Source organism: Nyctereutes procyonoides, unplaced genomic scaffold, assembly GCF_905146905.1.
Source record: "Nyctereutes procyonoides isolate TBG_1078 unplaced genomic scaffold, NYPRO_anot_genome, whole genome shotgun sequence".
NCBI lineage: Eukaryota > Metazoa > Chordata > Mammalia > Carnivora > Canidae > Nyctereutes > Nyctereutes procyonoides.
Window position 1 is genome coordinate 23,902,098 of NW_026575117.1, and position 19,252 is coordinate 23,921,349.

General features: G+C 49.4%; 1 long non-coding RNA gene across 1 annotated transcript in view; it reads left to right on the plus strand.

Annotated features, from left to right (window-relative positions):
- Positions 1 to 7,366: 7,366 nt before the first annotated feature.
- The window catches only part of LOC129515368 (uncharacterized), a 32,280-nt gene continuing 20,394 nt past the window's right edge, over positions 7,367 to 19,252 (plus strand). The window contains exons 1-2 of the long non-coding RNA XR_008665573.1: positions 7,367 to 7,434; positions 7,690 to 7,930. This is a non-coding gene — a long non-coding RNA (uncharacterized LOC129515368). The remainder of the gene's footprint in view (positions 7,435 to 7,689; positions 7,931 to 19,252) is intronic.

Sequence of the window (19,252 nt, forward strand, 5' to 3'; positions counted from 1 at the left end):
CAATCTGTGAGGTGGAACCATGGAACCTTGTGCCTTCAGTGGCTTCCCACTGGGATGGGCTGCAAACATGGGCTTGGAAAAGATTTTTGCTGAGAAGGGAGAGTGGGCTTTGAAGGGCAGCCGGGGGAGAGGGATTTAGGCTAGATGTCACAGAGTATTTCCAGATCACCTAGACCAAAAAGCATGGGTTCATGACAGCCCTTCCCCCAGGGAAATTGAGGTGGTGGGAGTCGGGCCAGATTGCCTGAAAGCAGGGGGTGACTCTGTCACTTAATGCCATCATTCAGTTTTGCTTTTTTTTTTTTTAACAAGGGCTTCCACTTTTATTTTTATTTTATTTTATTTTATTTTTATTTTATTTTATTTTATTTTATTTTAGAGACAGACAGTGAGTGTGCATAAGCACATGTTGGGAGTGGGGTGTAGGTGGGTGGGGGAAGGGGCAAAAAGAGAGGGAGCAAGAGAGAATCCTAAGCAAGCTTCATGATCAGCACAGAGCCTGGCTCAGTGCTCCATCTCACGACCCTGAGATCATGACCTGAGCTGAAACCAAGAGTCTGATATTTAACCAACAGAGTCATCCGGGTGCCCCTAAGATCTTCCACTTTTAAATATGCCCACAGACACATACAAGCAACAGTTTACTCCCCAAGTCTCTAAATAGTGCCTCAGCCCTCCAACTGGACTTTTCTCCCTCAGTCTTGCCTTGAAGAATTTTTCTGTACCCCTGTAGACTCTGGAGACCGAAGCTGGAAGGACGTCACCAGAGAAACAGAACAGAGAGGATAACAGTCCACCCCCTGGCCCCAGAGTCTCTTGTCGAATTCAGGACTATTTCTGAATTCATTAGCCCATCCCTCTGACCTTGCCCATAGTGGGAATGGAGAACAGAAATGCCTTAGGTCAAGGCCAGTCACCTCTGTCTCTCAATCTCCCAGCATTTTGTCTCCTAGATAAAGACCCAGGGATGAAGTCAGTTGTGTAATGAGTTATTCAGAGCTAACCAAGCAATGAGAGTCTTAACATATTTCCAGCACTTTATGCCAGGGCCTTGATGTGGTCTGTCTTATTTAATTCCTCCAGCAGCCCTGGGAAGAGGAAACATTTATCAGTTTCATTTTCAGTAAAGAAAGCCAAGGGGCACCTGGGTGGTTCAGGCCGTAGAGCATCTGGCCCTTGTTTTCGGCTCAGGTCTCAGAGTCGTGGGATTAAGCCCCACATAGGGTTCCATGCTTGGTACAGCATCTGCTTTAAATTCTTTCTCCTTCTCCCTCTGGCCCACTCCACTTATGTGCTCCCCATCTCCTTCTCTCTCTAAAATAAATAAATAAAACTTAAAGAGAAAGAAAGAAAGAAAGAAAGAAAGAAAGAAAGAAAGAAAGAAAGAAAGAAAGAAGAAAGAAAGAGAAAGAAAGAAAGAAAGAAGAAAGAAAGAAAGAAAGAAGAAAGAAAGAAAGAAAGAAAGAAGAAAGAAAGAAAGAAGAAAGAAAGAAAGAAAGAAGAAAGAAAGAAAGAAAGAAAGAAAGAAAGAAAGAAAGAAAGAAAGAAAGAAAGAAAGAAGAAAGAAAGAAAGAGAAAAAAGAAAGCCAGCTAGCCAAGGTTTACAGAGGCTAAGTAACTCACCTCAGCCTGCATGGCCATTAAGAGACAGGTTGGGGTTTGAACTCAGGTCCCACTGACTCCAGAGCCCAGGATCTTAACTCCTAGATGCTACCACTTCCTATAAAGGATGTGGAGGGATGCATGACATATAGAAAGCTGGGAGATAAGTAGACTAGTGCATGAAAAGGCAGGAGGTAGAAAATCTATTTTAGAACTATAGATGGGGGGCACTTGAATGGTTCAGCAGTTGAGCATCTGCCTTTGGCTCAGGACGTGATCCCAGGGTCCTGGGATTGAGTCCTGCATGGGGCTCCCCACAGGGAGCCTGCTTCTCCCTCTGCCTATATCCTATATCTCTCTGCCTGTCTGTGTCTCTCATGGATAAATAAATAAAATCTTAAAAAAAAAAAGCAACTATAGATGGCATCTTTGGGGCAAGGTTGAAAATTCCATTGCTGAAAACATTGACCCTGGGGCACCTGGGTGCTCAGTGGATTAAGTGCCTGCCTTCAGCTCAGGTCACGATCCCAGGGTCCTGGGATGGAGTCCCACATCAGGTTCCCTGCTCCGTGGGGAGTCTGCTTCTTCCTCTCCCTTGGTTCTGCCCCCTGCTTGGGATTTCTCTATCTCTCTCTTAGATGAGAAAATCTTTAGAAAAAAAGAAAATAGTGTCTCTGTTCCTTTGAAAATAGTGTCTGCAAATACAGACATGGAGGCCACAGCTGCAAAAAGCTTGTACCTAACAGAAGTGAGAATAAATCTGTTGGAAGGTTTGGAATGCACCAACAACTTCCTCCGAATACAGGTTTCCTCCACTATTGGGAAGTAGACCCTTGCTAGAAAAATGTTTTTGTAAGCAGAAATGGCATAAAGCAAAGAAACGCTTACCATTAATTTACATGGAAAAAATTTTGAGTGTTTCCAGACCCCAAAATAACCTCTCTTAGGCTTTTCTGATACCTCAGGACTCATCTTGCTAACAGATGCACGAAACAAATGGAAATAAAGCACAGATGCTTGTAGACACAGTTCAGAGCCTGGCAGCTGGAGGCTGAGGTGCTGAGTATAGTTCCGGGGGAGGAGTTAGGCAGGGGCATGCTGCCTCTGGGAAGGCTCCTGGCAAAACCAACACTGCACCTTATTTCTGCTTGTTACCTTTATTCATAAAAGTGAAGAATCCTCACATAATTTCACTCAGCAAAAACAGGTACTAATTTAGGTCTTTCACCAAGGTAGCTCACAGGGAAATTTTGAAAAGCAGGAAATGTGTAAAGGCAGAGCGTGCTCCTTCTCCCCGTCCGAGCTCAACTCCAGGCCTTCTGTTGAACCACATTCCCCACCCCATCCAACCCCACCAAACTTCAAGCCTAATTCATTGGCTTCCAGGGAAATGGCAGGGTGGGACAGAGGATGACAGCTCCAAAGGAAGCTGCCAAGCCTGCCCTGCCTCCAGAAGCCCATGGAAGGCATGATACAGAGAGGAGGAGGGCCAAGCTATTACTGGGTGGGAAGCTGGATTCTCTGTCCAGACCATCTGTGGGCACCTGTCCAAAGTTTTGTTGCTGGGACCTTCCTGAAGACTCTGAGGGCCTGGGGTGGGGGTGTATGTGGGAGGTGGTCAGTAGCTCTTTGAGGGGTAGAAATTTGGGGTGAAAGATTGAGCAAGGGTGACCAGCTGCCTAGGAGACACGCCTGGCTTAAGACAGGGGCTGGCTGCTGGGCTTCCAAAGAGTGTTGAGAGACCTGGCAGGAAGCTGCAAGCTTTCTTATTACAAGCTTTGAAAATTCCAGAACATTGCTTCTGCCATATTCTATTGGTCAAGCAAGCTACTAAGACCAACCCAGATCTTAAAGGAGGAGTAGGCATCTTTAATCTACCACACATCCCCATCTGCCAGAAAGCATAAGTGAGGCCCATAGTGGTACCTGACTGCTTCTAGATCATGCCATTACAGTATCAATTAGATAGTATATTCATTTTGTATTGCTGCTGTAATAAATTATCATTAACTTCGTGGCTTATGATAACACATTTCTTCTCATAGTTTGAGAAGTCGGAAGTCTGCAACACGTCTTATCAGTAAAAATCAAGGTTTCAGTAGATGATGTTTCTTTTGAAGCCTCTGAAGGAGAGAATTAGTTTTCTTGCCTTTGGCAACTTCTAGAGGCTGCCTGCACTCCTTGGCTCCGCCCTTCATCCTCCAACCTCTATTCTACCACCACACCTCCCCTCTGACTTTGACCCTTGTGATTAGACAGCGCCCATATGGATAATGCTGAATAGTTACTCCATCTCAAGATCTTTTTCTTTCTATTGCAAAAAAAAATTTATATTTAGATTTAGTCAGCTGAATTCAGTTTAGATGATCTCTCTTTCTCTCTCTCTCTCATTTAGAGAGGGAGAGAGGAAGGGGAGGGGCAGAGGGACAGAAAGAATCTTTTTTTTTTTAAAGATTTATTTATTTATGATAGACCTAGAGAGAGAGAGAGAGAGAGAGAGAGAGGCAGAGACACAGGAGGAGGGAGAAGCAGGCTCCATGCTGGGAGCCCGATGCAGGAATTGCGCCCTGCAATAGGACTCCAGGATTGCGCCCTGGGCCAAAGGCAGGCGCTAAACCGCTGAGCCACCCAGGGATTCCGAGAGAAAGAATCTTAAGCAGGCTCCATCCCTAGCATGGAGCCTTAGGTGGGGCTTGATCTGACAACCCTAAGAACATGATCTGGGCTGAAATCAAGAGTCAGATGCTTAACCAACAACAACCAGGTGCCCCAAGATGATCCCAATTTTGTTGGCAACATCCAAAGTGTCATAGTCAAAAGCCAGTCGGACATATGCCTTCTTCTCTCCATCAGGCCTGATCAGGGTGTTGACCTTGGTCATGTTGATGTCACAGAGCTTCTTCATAGCCTGTTTGATCTGGTGCTTGTTGGTCCATCTCAAGACCCTTAATCCTATGTGTAAGGGCCCTTCTACCATGTAAGGTAACATATTCACAGGTTCTGGGAATTAGGATGTGGATATTGAGGGCCTTTTATTCCATCTACTATAGATACCAAGTTTGACCTAGAACAGAGGCTCCTAGCTCATGAGGTGTTTTCCATGACAATAAGAGGATAGTGCTATATGACTCATGTATTGCTTCAAAAATGCAGCATAACTGATCAACCCCTAAACCTGAGGCCTTAAAACTAGATATGTTCATTTAGCTCACAAGCCTGTGGGTGATGGGTGGTTCTTCTCATCTTCCCTGCTCACATGTTTCTATGTTGGTGCTCATCAGCTGGGGAAACTGAGGCAAATCGGCTCCTTTCTGCATGTCTCATATCCCGCAGTGGGCCAACCCAGCTTATTTTCCTGCCAAAGGTCAAAGTGTAGGAACCCCAGGAGAAACATGTGAGTGCATTTAAAGGCTGACCCACATCTGCTAACAGCCTATCAGTCAGGGCAAGTCATATTGTTGGGGCCAGAGTCAGGGTAGGGAAGACATGCTAAGACTTCATGGCAAAGATGTAGATACCTGGAAGGGTGAAGGATTAGGACTCCGAATGTAGTTTCCTCTTTATATCAGGCCCCCTGTGATGTCAGTATTTCAGTTTCAGGTGCCAATGGGTGCTGAACTCACCACTGAGCATTTGCTATGGGCTTGCAAGGGCTGGCAATGTTGCAACTCTGTCTTCTTCAAAGGTTGCCAGGCCTGTTTATTTATCCCATCCCTTGAGCTCTTCTTACACTGTGGCTGAACTTCCACTGAGATGTAGGGTTTAATGATACCCTTGCCTCAGTGGGAGCCTGGGATTGCTCTGACCAATAGAACACAGCAGAAGTGGTATGATGTGATTTCCAAAGGAGGTCATAAAACAGGATTCAGCTTCTGCCTATCTCTGTCTCTCTGTTTCAAGATGGTTTTCCTTTGGAGCCCAACAACCATGTTGTAGGGAAGCCCAGGCCACATGGAGGGTTTGTTGGGAAACAACTAAGATCTTCCACCAACAGCCAGCACCTACTTGGCAGCCGCGTAAATAGGTCACCTTTGGAAGTGGATCCTTCAGTCCCAGTCAAACCTTTTGATCAAACTGCTTGAGAACTGAGCCAGAACTCCCCAGCCAAGCCACACCCAGATTCCTGATCCACAGAAACAATGAGAAATAATAAATGATGACTGTCACTAATATTTGAGATGTTTTGTTATGCAGCATTAGCTAACTAGTATGCACCTGTTCTTGAGGCTTAACACAAAATGAAAGTAAATATAGGCTGGGACCTTAAGGAACCTATAATCCCTAGGTAACCAAGTAGACATTAATGGAATCAACAGGAATATATGTGTTATTCTGTTTGGGCTTCGATAACAGAATACCATAGATGAGGTGGCTCATGAAGAACAGAAATGTATTTCTCACAGTTCTGGAGGCTGGAAAGTCCAACATCAAGTTACCAGAAGTTTTGGTGTCAGGAACCCACTTCCTGACTCATAGACAGCCCTCTTCTCTCTATGTCCTCACATGGCAGGAGGGGCAAGGCTGGTCCCTGGGGTTTCTTTCATAAATCTGTTCATGAGGACAGTATAAAGTGTTGGTTCACCTGTCAGAGGCCCCACATCCAAATAGCATCATGTTGGTGAGGATTTCAACATATGACTTTTAGGGGATCACAAACATTCAATCCCTAGCAATAGTGGAAGTATTTAATATAATCAGGGTATATGATGTTTGCTAAGAGGGAGGATGGGTCAGTGATCTGGTGACCATATTTTCCCAGCTCCAAATTGGGACAATTGACTAATGATAGCTCATTGTAGCTTGGGTTGGGAACAGAATATCTATATCAGGACTGATGGAAATAGTTTGTCCGAGAATTGTTCTGCCCTGCTGGGACCTGGCATGATTTGGAAGGGCTATCTGTGGTGTCAGCTCCTGTACAGGGGAATAAATGATCACCGTATGAATGTTTCCAGACCTTGCCTTCTCTCCTGCCTAGGAAAGATGGGCTTTACCCAGTCACCTGCTTCCCAACCCTCTCTCCAGAGTCTCTGGCTTTGCCAGACTGTGTACTATGGGCTTTTGTGCTGCAGAATCAGGAGGAGAGGAGAGAGAAGAGGGATGAGAAAGGGTGTGTGTGGCTACAGCTGGAAGAGGAGCTTGGGAAGTAGGAATTTGGAAGAGAAGAGGTAAGGGATCTGATTTGGTATGTAGAGAAATAAAAGAGAGAGGTAAAACAGGATTTAAGAAGGATAGTACTGATCCACTGCATCCTCTTCATAGTATTTGAGAATTTGCACAAACAGCTTGAGTTATTTTGAAACATGTATTGGTTGCCAGACTGAGTTGATTTGATGGCAACCGCCAGGAGAATGGGCCATGTGGGTGATGGCTAAGTGTTGCACTGTGATTTCAGAGCGGAGAGGAATGGGGTGTGGTTAGTTCTACGGGTAGGAGACAGTTGGGTCAGTGGCTGTGAGGGGAAGAGGCTGGAAGCCAAGGAAATGTTTGTTCCAGCGTGACTTATGACCTGGAGAATTTGGGCTGCCCGGGTCCAGCTGTGTCCAGATGTGTGAGCAGAACTCAGACTCAGAGCTTTTACAGGCCTGTTTGTGGCGTCACTGCCCACTCTGGCAGGAGCCTCCCCGCCCCCCCAGCAGCGCTAGGAGGGAGTGGTTTGGCCAGAGCTGCCCAACCTCTCCCAAAGGAGGGAGGGACCTGGGGCAGGAGGGAGAGGTGAAACTTTGCTGGGCCCCCATGAGGAACTCAGAAGTAAAGACAGGGAGGAAAAAGCCCTCTGGAGGGTGAGGAGGTGTCCATAAAGACCTGCCTCAGTTTCTGGAATTTCCCAAGGTATTGTGAATTTTCCAGGGTCAAGGACCCGTTCCTATTTGTTTGTTCCTCAGAACTAGCATGACGCCTGACAGGTTGTAATTGCTCAGTAAACAGTGTTGGAGGGTTAGAGAGAGAGAAGGAAGGAGGGAGGAGGACAGGAGGGAGAGGGGGAGGGGGGAAGGGAGGAGGAGGGGGCAGGGAGGGAAGGGGCGAAGCCAGAGATCCTGGTTTCAGTGCTAAGTTTCTTAAGTCCTCTTGTTCTCTCTGATCCAGCCATGCCCCCTCTCTCAGGTGAGCACTCGGCTGTTAGGAACCCACTTAGGATCCAACAGAGCTGGATTCGAATCCACACTCTACCACGTTACCCATGGGACCATAAGCAGATGACTGATGACTTGTGTAAGTTTCAGGCTCCTGTGAAAGAAGTCGGGGCTTTGCAGCAAGGTGGGGCAAAGGACATAAGGGTATCCAAGCCCCTGGCACCACCCCAGCTCAGGGGTCTCCCTTCCTTCTGGTGAGTAAACACAGCCCTTGTCCACATCTGGCAGCCATCTGACTGTTCCTTACACTCTGACATCTGCAAGCTGCCCTCCCGCTCTCTCCTGCTTATCTCTGGCTCCGAGTCCTCTTGACATCTTCCAGGCTCGGTTACTGCTCCCTGGCCCCTTTTCCTGTAGTGTTTCTCTAGCTCTGCTTTGCTCCCGTGGTAGAACTCTGCCAATGACCCTCCAGGAAGCTCGGGCCTGGGACATGACAGGCCAACAGAGCACCCCAAGATGAGCCCTCAGGATAGGAGTGTTCCCTTGGTGCCTTTGGAGGGTTAACTCTCATCTTCTAGCAACTTAACACAGTTTACTATGGGGGTGGGGGGGTGGATAAAATTAAAATAAAAAAAAAAACAACTAGATGCTCCTACATTCCAGAGCATTCCGGCTGTGTCTCAGACCCAGGTCAACTCCATCCTCATCCAGCTTTCCACTGCACCCTTACATCCCCAGGCTCAATGGCCTCTGAGTTGCCATCCCTTCTGACTCTGCCCTCCTGTGCTGCCTAGAGAGACAGTCAGCTGCAGGCAGAAGCCTTGTTTTCACTCCCATCGCCCCCGCCCCAAAGACGGGAGGATTACACAGGGCGCCCCAGCCCCCATGGGGGCATTTAGATTCAGTAGGTTTCTGTCTCTAAGATGAGCTGGAATACGCCCACCAGCAGAGAGCAGATCTGTGCCTGATTTGAAGGACAACACCAGGTCTGGGGTCCGGTGAAATTCTGACAATCCAGGTAAAGGTTGGTGGTCATGGTGGAGAGAGTTCAGGGGCCATGCCCTAGGCTGACCCCTATGCCAGGGCAGGAACAGCAGCACGCAGTGGGCAGTGGCACACAGGTTTCCGAGCCTTCTCCGTCAGTGGGACACAGAACCTCAGGAGAGAGTGAGATCAGGGCCTGCTTTCTGTCCACCATGGGGCACCAGTGCACCATCAGGAGGGCCCAGGGGCTGCCAGTGTGGCTCTGTCCAGGGTGAGCAGCGAGTGGCTTGGGGAGGAGCCGCTGCAAGATGCCCTGGCAAACCCTTGTCACATTCCAAAACGCAGAGGACCAAGAACCCCCGCTTGGCCTGAGGCATCTAGGGCTGGCATCCTGCCCAGTCATTTCCTGCCCTTAGTCCCTCCTTTCTCTGCTTCCTTTCTGCATCCTGGGGCCAAAGGTTGAACTGGAGCTTCCATCTTTCTTCCTTGCAGAGGAGCTGTGCTGGAGCTGGGGAGACTAGGGAAAGGGGTGGGTGTCAGCTAGAACTTTCCACCTCGTTTAATGGAAAGCCAGACACCTCTAAAATATGGACTGAGCACTCCCAAGTGCCCAGCCCCGAGCCAACCAGCCCCAGAATAAAGACATGAAGAAGCCTGATCTCTGCCTGCAAGAGCTGTCTGTCTAGAGGGAGGGCCCTTACGGAAGGGCCCTTAAAAGCCTCGTGGGCTGGGCACCTCAGAAGGATGGACACAGGAGCTGTCATGGAGGCTTCCAACCGCTGTACTCCACAGGCTGCACAACACTGGGAACCAGAGCAGCTTGTTCTTGGCCAGAGCCTAGCACAGAGCCGGGTCCACTGGAGGAGCTTAGTGCACATTGCATCGTGGAATAAATGAATGAATGAAATGAACCAATGAAATGAGGTGGTCTAAGAAGGCTTCCTAGAGGACAGGGAATCTAAATAGTGGGCAGGATTGGACCAGGCCAAGCAGAAGGGAATTTATCCTAGGTAGCCTTGTAAAGAAAGGCAGGAACAGGGACAGTCCACAGAAGGGTGGCTCTGGACAAGGGCAGGAGGAACAGCTGCTCCGTTACCCTCAGGACAAAGTGCAGTGTCCCTCCCAAGCCCCTCTGCTGGCTTTGCTAGCCACTTTACTGTCTCTGACCTCTGTCTCTGGCTGGTGTCTCTGTCTCTCCCTTCCAGCTGCAGTCCATGGAACAAGCCTCTTGCTCTCCCTCCTCCAGGCCTGAATCTTTCTCATGCCCCCTGGCAGGAAGACTCTCACCCTGCTCCTCCGTATGGGTGGTCTCTCCCCGCCAGAGGCCTCCCTTCCCAAGTCAGATCAGCCAGCCCTCCTAGTGTGGCCATGCGGCTCCACGCTTGCCCCATGCTCACACTCAACACAGACCCCCGCCCATGATCAAGTTGCCAAATCCCCCTGGAGACCTCCAGCTAAGGTCAGAGACAACTGACTAGGACTTCAGCAACACAGACTTCCCTGTCTGAGGCAGCTGCTATCCAGGGACCCCATGTGCCGCCGTCCTAACAGAGACTGTGTGTTCCAGATACTCCCGACCTTGACTCACGTGGATCTTCCCTTCTCATCTCTAAATGGCAGAGGCTGGGCTGAAGTAGCCTTGGCTTTCAAAGCTTTCCTATAAAGCAATAACGATTTCCGATCACTCCTGGCAAACAGCCTTTGTGGCGGTGGATTTCTCATTAGCCTGTAAGCTCCTCGGAGCTGGAGGTCAAGGCTCTCTCTCCCTTTAAGTGTCACGCCAGACACACAGTAGGCTTAATAAATAATTGGTTATTTATTTGGTTAATTAACTGATCGCACCCTCTGAAAGAAGCTATCATCAAAATTTCCAAGCTCGGTTCTCAATTTTGAATGGGCTGCAGGCAGGGTACCCATACCTAGAGTGTATGCACAGAATAGAACATACTACCACAAGTGGGAATAAGAAAGCTATTCCTGGGGCACCTGGGTGGCTCAGTCAGTTAAGTGTCTGACTCTTGTTTCAGCTCAGGTCATGACCTCATGGGGCGTGGGAACAAGTCCTGTGTCAGGCTCTGCACTCAGTGGGGAGTCTGCTTGAGGTTCTCCCTCTCCCTCTCCCTCTGTCCCTCCTCCCTCCAAAATAAATAAATAAATCTTAAAAAGAAAAAAAAAGGAAAGCTATGGCATTCAATGGGACACAGGTTCCCAACAGAATAAGCTTAGCTTTGGAAAAGGTTTTAGAGAGCACCTAGGCCAAGCCCTCACCTTATATGACCGGAAACTGAGATTAGAGTATGGAAATTATTTGTCCAAGGTCACAAGGCATCTTGCACCTTTTGCACATCAGATCCGCATGTGTGACCTTGGTCCTTGAGGAGCAGTGGTCTCTTCACTATGGCGGGCTGCCTTCTTCAACTACCACTAAGCCTCCTCCAAAGCCTTTTCCAAATGTAGCCTGGTAGAAGGATCATGGGCACTGGTGAGCTGCTGTTTGGCCTTGTACGGCTCTCTAACTACTCTCCTGCAGAAGAGAGATCAGGCACTGCCCAGAGGCCAGCATGTGAATTCTCAGTGAGATGATGTTGGCAGATCCAGGAGCCCTCGGTCAACATCGACTCTGTCTTCTTTCTCCCAGTTATTGGGAATTGTTCTTGCTTCTCTGCCCTTTCCCTGGTCCAAGAAAATCATAAAGGCTACTTAGACAGGCTTCTGGGGGTCTTGTGGGCCACTCTCTAAAACAGCCCGTCCACCCCCGAGCTCCTGAGGAAGGCACCTCACCGTGGAACTCATGGCAGCAGATGCAGGCAGGTGGGACTCGCCCGTGCCTGGGATCTAACCCGACACTTCTTGCTGCAGTTTGGGGATGAAGCCATCTTCCTTAGTTTGCACTCCAGAAGGAAGCAAAAAGCTCCTTTTTCCTTCCTCCTTCCTTTTTCTATTCTGTGTGTGTATTCTTCTTTCCGTGTCCTAATTTATCCTCCTTTTTCCCTCCTGTTCCCCCAGGGCTACAGGAGCTACCCCCCACCACCTTCTCTGGCCTCCCTAGCCCTGTCCTTTGTCTTTAGATGGCCCCACATGATGTGTCCCACGCACAGCCCCCATCTGCAACATCCCACCCGGACCCAGGCATCTCGGCCACCCTCGGTGCCTGCTTCTGGCAGAGAGCTTATCTCTGTCCTCACACACAGCTCCTGTGGCAGGCGGTGTGGGCAGAGGGACACAGAACGACTCAAGTGAGTCTGCAGATGGAGTCACCCCAGCCCTCTCACCCAGCTGCCTGCTCCAGGAGAAGTGGAATCAAGGCCACCCGCTCGACGCCTAGGGCCTCTGTGCATTGCACAAGACCGGTGCTACTACGTTGCCTTGCCCAGGTCCTTCTCCCTGGGCTGCACTGGCCACTTTGCCAGAAAATTCCAGGGCAGGCCAAGGCAATCTGCCTGGAAAACAAACCCTATGCCGAGCCACCACAGGATGGGCCAAGGCGTTTTGGTTTAATCCCAAAACTCAGAGCACAGACAAAACCTCATAAATCAGGGGGGAATTTTTGGTTGTTCTTTTAGAGCAGCCCCGTCTTCTCTTGTGCTGGATGCCTCCCTGCTCCCTTTATCCTTCCCCTCTCCGCTCCCCTTCCTGGAGGTTGGGAGGGCAGGCGGAAGGGCTAGCAGGGAAGAGATGGGGTGATTTAGCAGGAGCCATGCCCCTGCTGGCTGTACCCCTTGATTTGCAGACTGACTAGAAGGCCTCACTGCTAATTCCAGTACTGACCATTGTGGGGAACAGCACGACCTTGGATTCTGGGAACGCGTTCCACCTTTGCCAAAGCGACTTCATTTCTGTGAGCCTGCACTCTCCCCCTGATAGCCCTGGGTGGTGGTTGGGGGAGGGGCAGTATTAGATCAGAGCGACTGGTGTCAGAGGTCACAGAGGTCAGCTGTGTCCAGGCTTGACTTCTTCCAAGCATGTGGACTCAGGAGGCCTCTGGCATTTGCCCTTTGCACCTGGGACCACCTCCCTGGAAAGCATGCCTTCTGTGGATATATAGGGCATTTCCAGAAGCTTCTACACACTGACCTCATATTGAGGTGCTTGGGAGCATGGGCTCCGGGTTCAAAAATCTGCCTCTGCCCCTGATGACTGTGGAGCCTTTGGCAAGTTATTTGGCTTCTCTGGGCCTGAGTTTCCTTGTGTGTGAAATAGAGGTAATGCTAGCACCACCTCACAGGGGGATTGATTATCATGGAAAACGTGCTAGGAGTGGCTTGTGGTGGGAAGTAAGTGCCATGTCAGTATTTGCTAAACAAGTGGTTCGCAATTCTGAAATACGGGATCATACAAATGACAGTCCTCTCTCAGGTATGAAGCCCTCCAGACCTGGAATGCTTCTCCTCTGAGCCCTTCGTCTGCTCAACAAATATTTATTGCACACTTACCATGTGTCTCTGTGTTTGGCCTAGAGTTTGCTGTGTGAATAAAACAAAAAGGCCTCATGTTCATGGACTTAACAGTAAATGCACAAATGGATAAATGATCTCAGACCATGCTGTGGACTATGCAGGTAGCTGGGGACAAGAGTGTTGGGCCAGAAAACAGCAGGGCAAACCCACGCAGGAGCTGGCAAGCATGAGTCCGTCTACCAGGACCTGGCATTGACCCCTGCCCTGAAGGAAGAGAAGGAGCAGCCACAAGAGTTGGACGGTGGGGAAGAGCATTCTAGGCAGAGGGAATAGCACGCATAAGGGCCCTGGAGAATTTTGGGACCAGTTAGGGTTGAGGCCGTGCTCCACGTATGGCATGAGGTGTGGAGGGGCTTTAACTGGCAGGACGGCGGGGGCCTGTTTCGATTGTCAGAGCCCACTCTGGCTGTCCTGTGGAGAGTGACTTGGTGGTGCAGGAATGAAGACAGGATCAGTTAGCAGAGGGTCTGCAGTGATCAATGGAGGTAAGAGATGCTGGTGTCTTTGGCTGAAAAGTGGCTGTGAATGGGAGAAGGGGCCAAGGCAAGATGGGTTTTGGAGGGAGAAGGCGGATCTGAGAAGTGGCATGTGTGGAAAGCCTTCAGGGCTTTAGGAGCCTGCTAAGCTTGCTGTGACTCAGGGCTGGTGCTGGGAGGATGTGGGAGAATGGCTTTGAGGGTGGTATTGCAGATGGCTCCCCACATTGCGGCTAGAGCACTAGGTAGATGAAGAGGAGGAAGGTAACATCCCCAAACATCCCTTTCTGCAACATTCCTAAGCTCCCTCTTCTGAACATGCTCCGTTTTGCCTACCTCTAAGGAAGACTTGGAGTGTTGGTCCTAGAACAAAATAGAAGACTCTGGGAAAAGGTTTCTTTTCAGCACAGAGCAGAAAATGACTGCCTCCCTGAGCTAAATTCCATGCTTCCAACCCAGAGCACTCACGGTCTGGATCCAGAGGACTCGTGGCTCTACTACTTACTAGCTATGCGTTCTTGGGTAAGCTACTGAAATTTCTGTGCTTCCACTTCCTCTTCTGCAAAATGGGCATAATAGAGTAGTGCCCACACCATTGAGTATTTCAAGGCTGGCAAGAGATTGTGCTGAGTGCACTGTAAACACTGCCATCCTATATCCGAGGGGCAAATCCTTGTTTTTACTGGCAACTTAAGTCACAACAAGCTCATCATCCCCTAACACTTAAAAGCTTTCCTATACAGGCCACCCCTAAGCCCTGCCGCTACCGTTCTGGGCTCACGCACTTGGATTTTTAAACTCAAGTTCAGGGCCTGACATTTATTCCTGTTAAATTTCATTTTGTTAAACGGAGCCTGTGGCGCCAGTCTGTCAGCTTCCTTTGTATTCTGATGAACGGAAGGCCCCACGGTGCATGCTAAATCCACTTTTGCAGGCCACAGAGGCATCGATGGATCCTGCTTCTGCCATTCTCTTGTCTCCTGGGGAGTGGTCCCTGGCCTTGAAAGTTGGAGGCAGGGGCAGCTTGGGGCTGAGATGGAGCTGGGGAGATAACCAGACAATGCCCTGGCTTGAGGATGGTCCCGCACAGCTGTCCTGGTTCCTTCTCCCAAGTCAAGTGCTGGCTTTGAGTTTTGAGGTATAGGGCCAGAAAGACAAAATCATATCGTGGGTTGACCAGTGACATGGACCTAGAGCTTGGGCCATAGCTCACCTCTCTGTCCAAAGGCCCCACTACCTTATGGTCCCATTTATTTCCAAACCACTATGCCACATTCTCTGACCTTGGATCAGAGAAGAATGTGGGCCAGAGGGAAAGAGATGTCCAGCCCTGTAGCCCTCTTTTCTCTCTTTATTAGCATAGTGTGGGGGTGGGGGAGATGCTCAAATGCATTTGAGTTTAGCCATGCACTTGCCCCCTCTACACACGTACTGTTTCTGTACTAGTCAGAACTATCTCTTCCATATTGGTTGGGGGAATTGTGCCCTGTCCAACTCGTATCCTATCTCTCCTCTGAGCCTTTCCAAAGCCCCCGTCCCCAGCTTGGAGCTGATCTCCTCAGAGCAGAGGTGGCTACATTTTTAAAAAATTTTATTTATTTATTCATGAGAGACACAGAGAAAGAGAGGCAGAGACACAGGCAGAGGGAGAAGCAGGCTCCTTGCAGGGAGACTGATGTGGGACTTGATCCCGGGCCCCGGGACCACACTCTGAGCCAAAGGCAGATGCCCAACCGCTGAGCCTCCCAGTCATCCCCAGAGGCAGCTGACTCTGATGCTCTGGCTCAGCTGCATGCATTATGGAGCCTTCTGGGGGAACCTCTCTTCCCTAACTTCCTGAGGGCAGGAGTTTCTCCTGTCAGGCTGAGAGCTCTCAGGACAGAGCCGAGTGTCTCAGGAGCTCTCTTCCTATTCTTCAGACACCTACTGGGCCCTGCTCACAGAGAGCTGAATCTGAATGTGACCCTGGTGCTCAGCAGAGGCCTGCAAAGAGAGCCAACCCTAGAAGCCCAGTAAGGCAATGGCCCATTGATTTCATGGTATACTCAGACTCCAGGGGAGCAATGAGTGAGGGACCCATTCAGACACCAGGCATGTGTGGCTGCTTTCTGGGCCAGACACACATGCCTTTGGTACAACTGGAAGACTTAACCAGATTTCAGAGCTGATGGCCCACCATCAGTCTCCTTCCCCTGTTAATGCACTCCTTGTTCACCGTGTGTGCAGTGAGGCATATTTCCAGGTGGTAGGTTCTAGGGAGAATCGAATTTCCCCTAAGGAGCAGGCTTGCAAATAACTAGGAGGGCAGGGAGAGAGGGGGAGATGGCTCCTGTTAAAATCTAACACTGGCAACCACATATTAACCCCTGCTGAAGCAACACTGGAGATTATGGGGAAAAGTCCTAGAAGGTATCCTCTTTTTCAAGTTTTCCATTCCTCAAATAAACCCTTGATTGATTTTCTCTGCCAGTCTGCTAGTCTGCCTTGGAGATGACTCTGGGACAGGGCCTGCGATGGAGGACAGAGAAGAAAAATATAACCCCCTTATATTGCATACTTTATGTCTTTGCAAAGCACGATCCCCTCTATAAGCCTATGTGCTATTATTAAGACACCATCCACCTGTACGGCTTCTGGTGCAAACCTACTGTGTGCATGAGGCAAATTAGAAGTAGAGGTGGGGCGGGGTGCCTGGGTGGCTCAATTGATTAAGCATCTGCCTTCAGCTCAGGTTATGATCTTGGGGCCTGGGATCAAGCTCCACATCAGGCTCCCTGTTTAGCAAGGAGCCTGCTTCTCCTTCTCCCCTATGCCTATTCTCTTGCTTTTCTCTCTCTCAAATAAATAAATAAGATATTAAAAAAAAAGAAAAGAAAAGTAGAGATAGGGACACCTGGGAGGCTCAGTGGTTGAGCATCTGCCTTTGGCTCAGGTGGTGATCCTGGGGTTCTGGGATAGAGTCCCACATCGGGCTCCCTGCATCAGCCTCCCGGCGGTGAGCCTGCTTCTCCCTCTGCCTATGTCTCTGCCTCTCTCTGTCTCTCATAAAGAAATAAATAAAAAAATAAATAAATAAAATCTTTTAAAAAATTAGAAGTAGAGGAGATAAAAGCCCAGGTGGAGGGAGACAGAATAAACATACAATGAGGATTTAGGGTAGAAAAAAGGGTAATGAGGGCTGAAGGAAGAGGCATCTGGGCTTCTCAAAGGAAAAGATGGCTGATGTGGGCTGCTCCTGATAACGGAGTCAAGGAGAAGAAGGAAGGAGGGAAGGAAGGAAGGAAGGAAGGAAGGAAGGAAGGAAGGAAGGAAGGAGGAGGAGGAGGGAGGAGGGAGGGAGGAAGGAAGGAAGGAAGGAGGAGGAAGTTCCTCATTTTATCTAACCAAGTCTCCTTACAGCTGATGCTCAGCAGCAGAGAGCTGCCAGCATGGCAAAAAACCTAGAAACCACAGTGTATCAGGAAAAGAAGGAGCTTTGGAGTCTGCCCTGGAGAGGAGGTTTGTAGATAAGGAAGCACATCATCGATATTTGGACTGATGGGTGATACAAGACAGAGTCTTTGCTCTGTGTGACTGCAGCAGGGAGAACCAGGCCAGTGGGTGGAAGGGAAATAGTTGAGCCCAGCAGAGAGACAATAGGTGAAGCAGTGCAGACAGATCAACCACAGGTGCTGCCCCTTCCCCCAGGAGAACATTCGGCAAAGTCTGGAGATGATTTCAGTTGTCATGACTGGAGGAGGAGGTGTTAACTGGCATCCAGTGGGTGGAGGTCAGGGATGCTGCTGCATATAACCTACAATGTTCAGGAAGGTCCCTTGACAAAGAATTCTCCATCCCCAAATCCTAATAGTTTAGATCAATGTAGTGGAAAGAACACAGGCTTGGATTTTAATTTCAAATGCCAGCCTTGAGACCTTGGGCAAGGGATTCAAGCTATCTTGTTGGCAGTACCCTCATGTGTGAAATGGGGTAATAAAGCTGAATTTGCTGGCCAGAGTGCCATTCAGTGGGGTTTTCTGTACAGTACCTGCTATAGAGAAGGTTCCTTGGGATCCTGTTTTTTTTTTTTTTTAAGATTTTATTTATTTACTGATGAGAGACAGAGAGAGAGAGGCAGAGACACAGGCAGAGGGAGAAAGAGGCTCCACACAGGGTGCCCGACGTGGGACTTGATCCTGGGACTCCAGGATCATGCTCTGGGCCGAAGGTGGCACCAAACCACTGAGCCACCCAGGCTGCCCCAGATCCCTGTTATTGTAACATGAGGGAGATGCTTCCTTTAACCAGTAGGACTGCCCACTGCTGGATCAGAGCCCCAGAGAGGCCTGAGTTGTAAAGAATTTTCTGTCCCTGGGAATGTCCAACTTCTAGCAGGGGTATTGTCAAGGGTTTTCTCACAAAGGGGGGGAATTGGGTTACATCATGTGGCAATGACTTGGTCCTTCCATTCTGGCATTTCTCTGGAGGGGAATCCTGACATCTGCCCTATAGTCCAACACACCCACGGATCAGAGAGATGTACTGTTCTGGAAACCAAAGAACTGATGTATAAGTCTGATAAAAGTCTTTATCAGAGCCTTGCTCCCCACATCCTCAACAATGCTTCTCCCTAACCCTAGCCCACCCCCTGAGTTCTGGCACTATTTATTTATTTATTTATTTATTTATTTACTTTTTTATTTATTTATTTTTAGATTTTTAGTTGTTTATTCATGAGAGACACACAGAGAGAGGCAGAGACACAGGCAGAGGGAGAAGCAGGCTCCCCGCAGGGAGCCCAATGCGGGACTTGATCCCAGGACCCTGCAATCACCACCTGAGCCAAAGGCAGATGCTCAACCGCTGAGCCACCCAGGCGCCCTGGTTCTGGCCTTTAATAGAAGGTGGAAAATTGAACAGGGTTCCCAAAACGGTATGCAAAGAATGCAAAGTTCAGAAGAGGATCCAGGAAGATGGGGAAGAGCTCTCTTTGGGAAGAGGGAGGTCGAGGGAAGCATGGGGAGTCTCAGTTGAGGCAATTGAGGCATCAAGTGGGATATTAGCCACTGTTCTCTGCCTCCTCAGAGGCCAGAAGGAGGAAAGAGCTTCCCCTGTAATAAGAGGAAGGTGAGACTCAAGTGCCTCCTTGTCAAAAAAAGCCAGGATCCATGACCTGGGTACACAAAAGACGGCTGCATCTGGCCACACCCTGCGCTGTGCAGGGATACTGTCTCACTGTCTCGCTGTCTCAGGAACCTCTAGGGAAAGTCCAGCAAATGGCTAAACCACCTCCTAGAGCTGGTGTCAGCATCCCCATGCTGATCCCTCCATGCAGCCTGGGAGGGCCAGACTGGGAGGAGGGATGGGGAGAGAGAGAGTGGCAGAAATCCACAGACCTTAGGCAGGAGGCTGATGCGTTTAATTGTACAGTTTATTCAGGGAGCAATGAGAGCTATAGAATTTTCTTACCTGAAGGCCAGAGAGTGGACCGGATGACCCCTTGTGTTCCTTGAGTCTATAGTCTGGAGAGGATCAAATGGAGCCTCTAAAGCCACCCTTCCCTCACACAGCAGTCTTGTGAGGGCTCACAAGGAGGAGACTCCCAGGAGGCCATCTGCTCTCCTAATCCTGCTCCGTAGAAGGGGTGTGTGGGGTGGACCTCTCCGTCCCCACCCTTGCC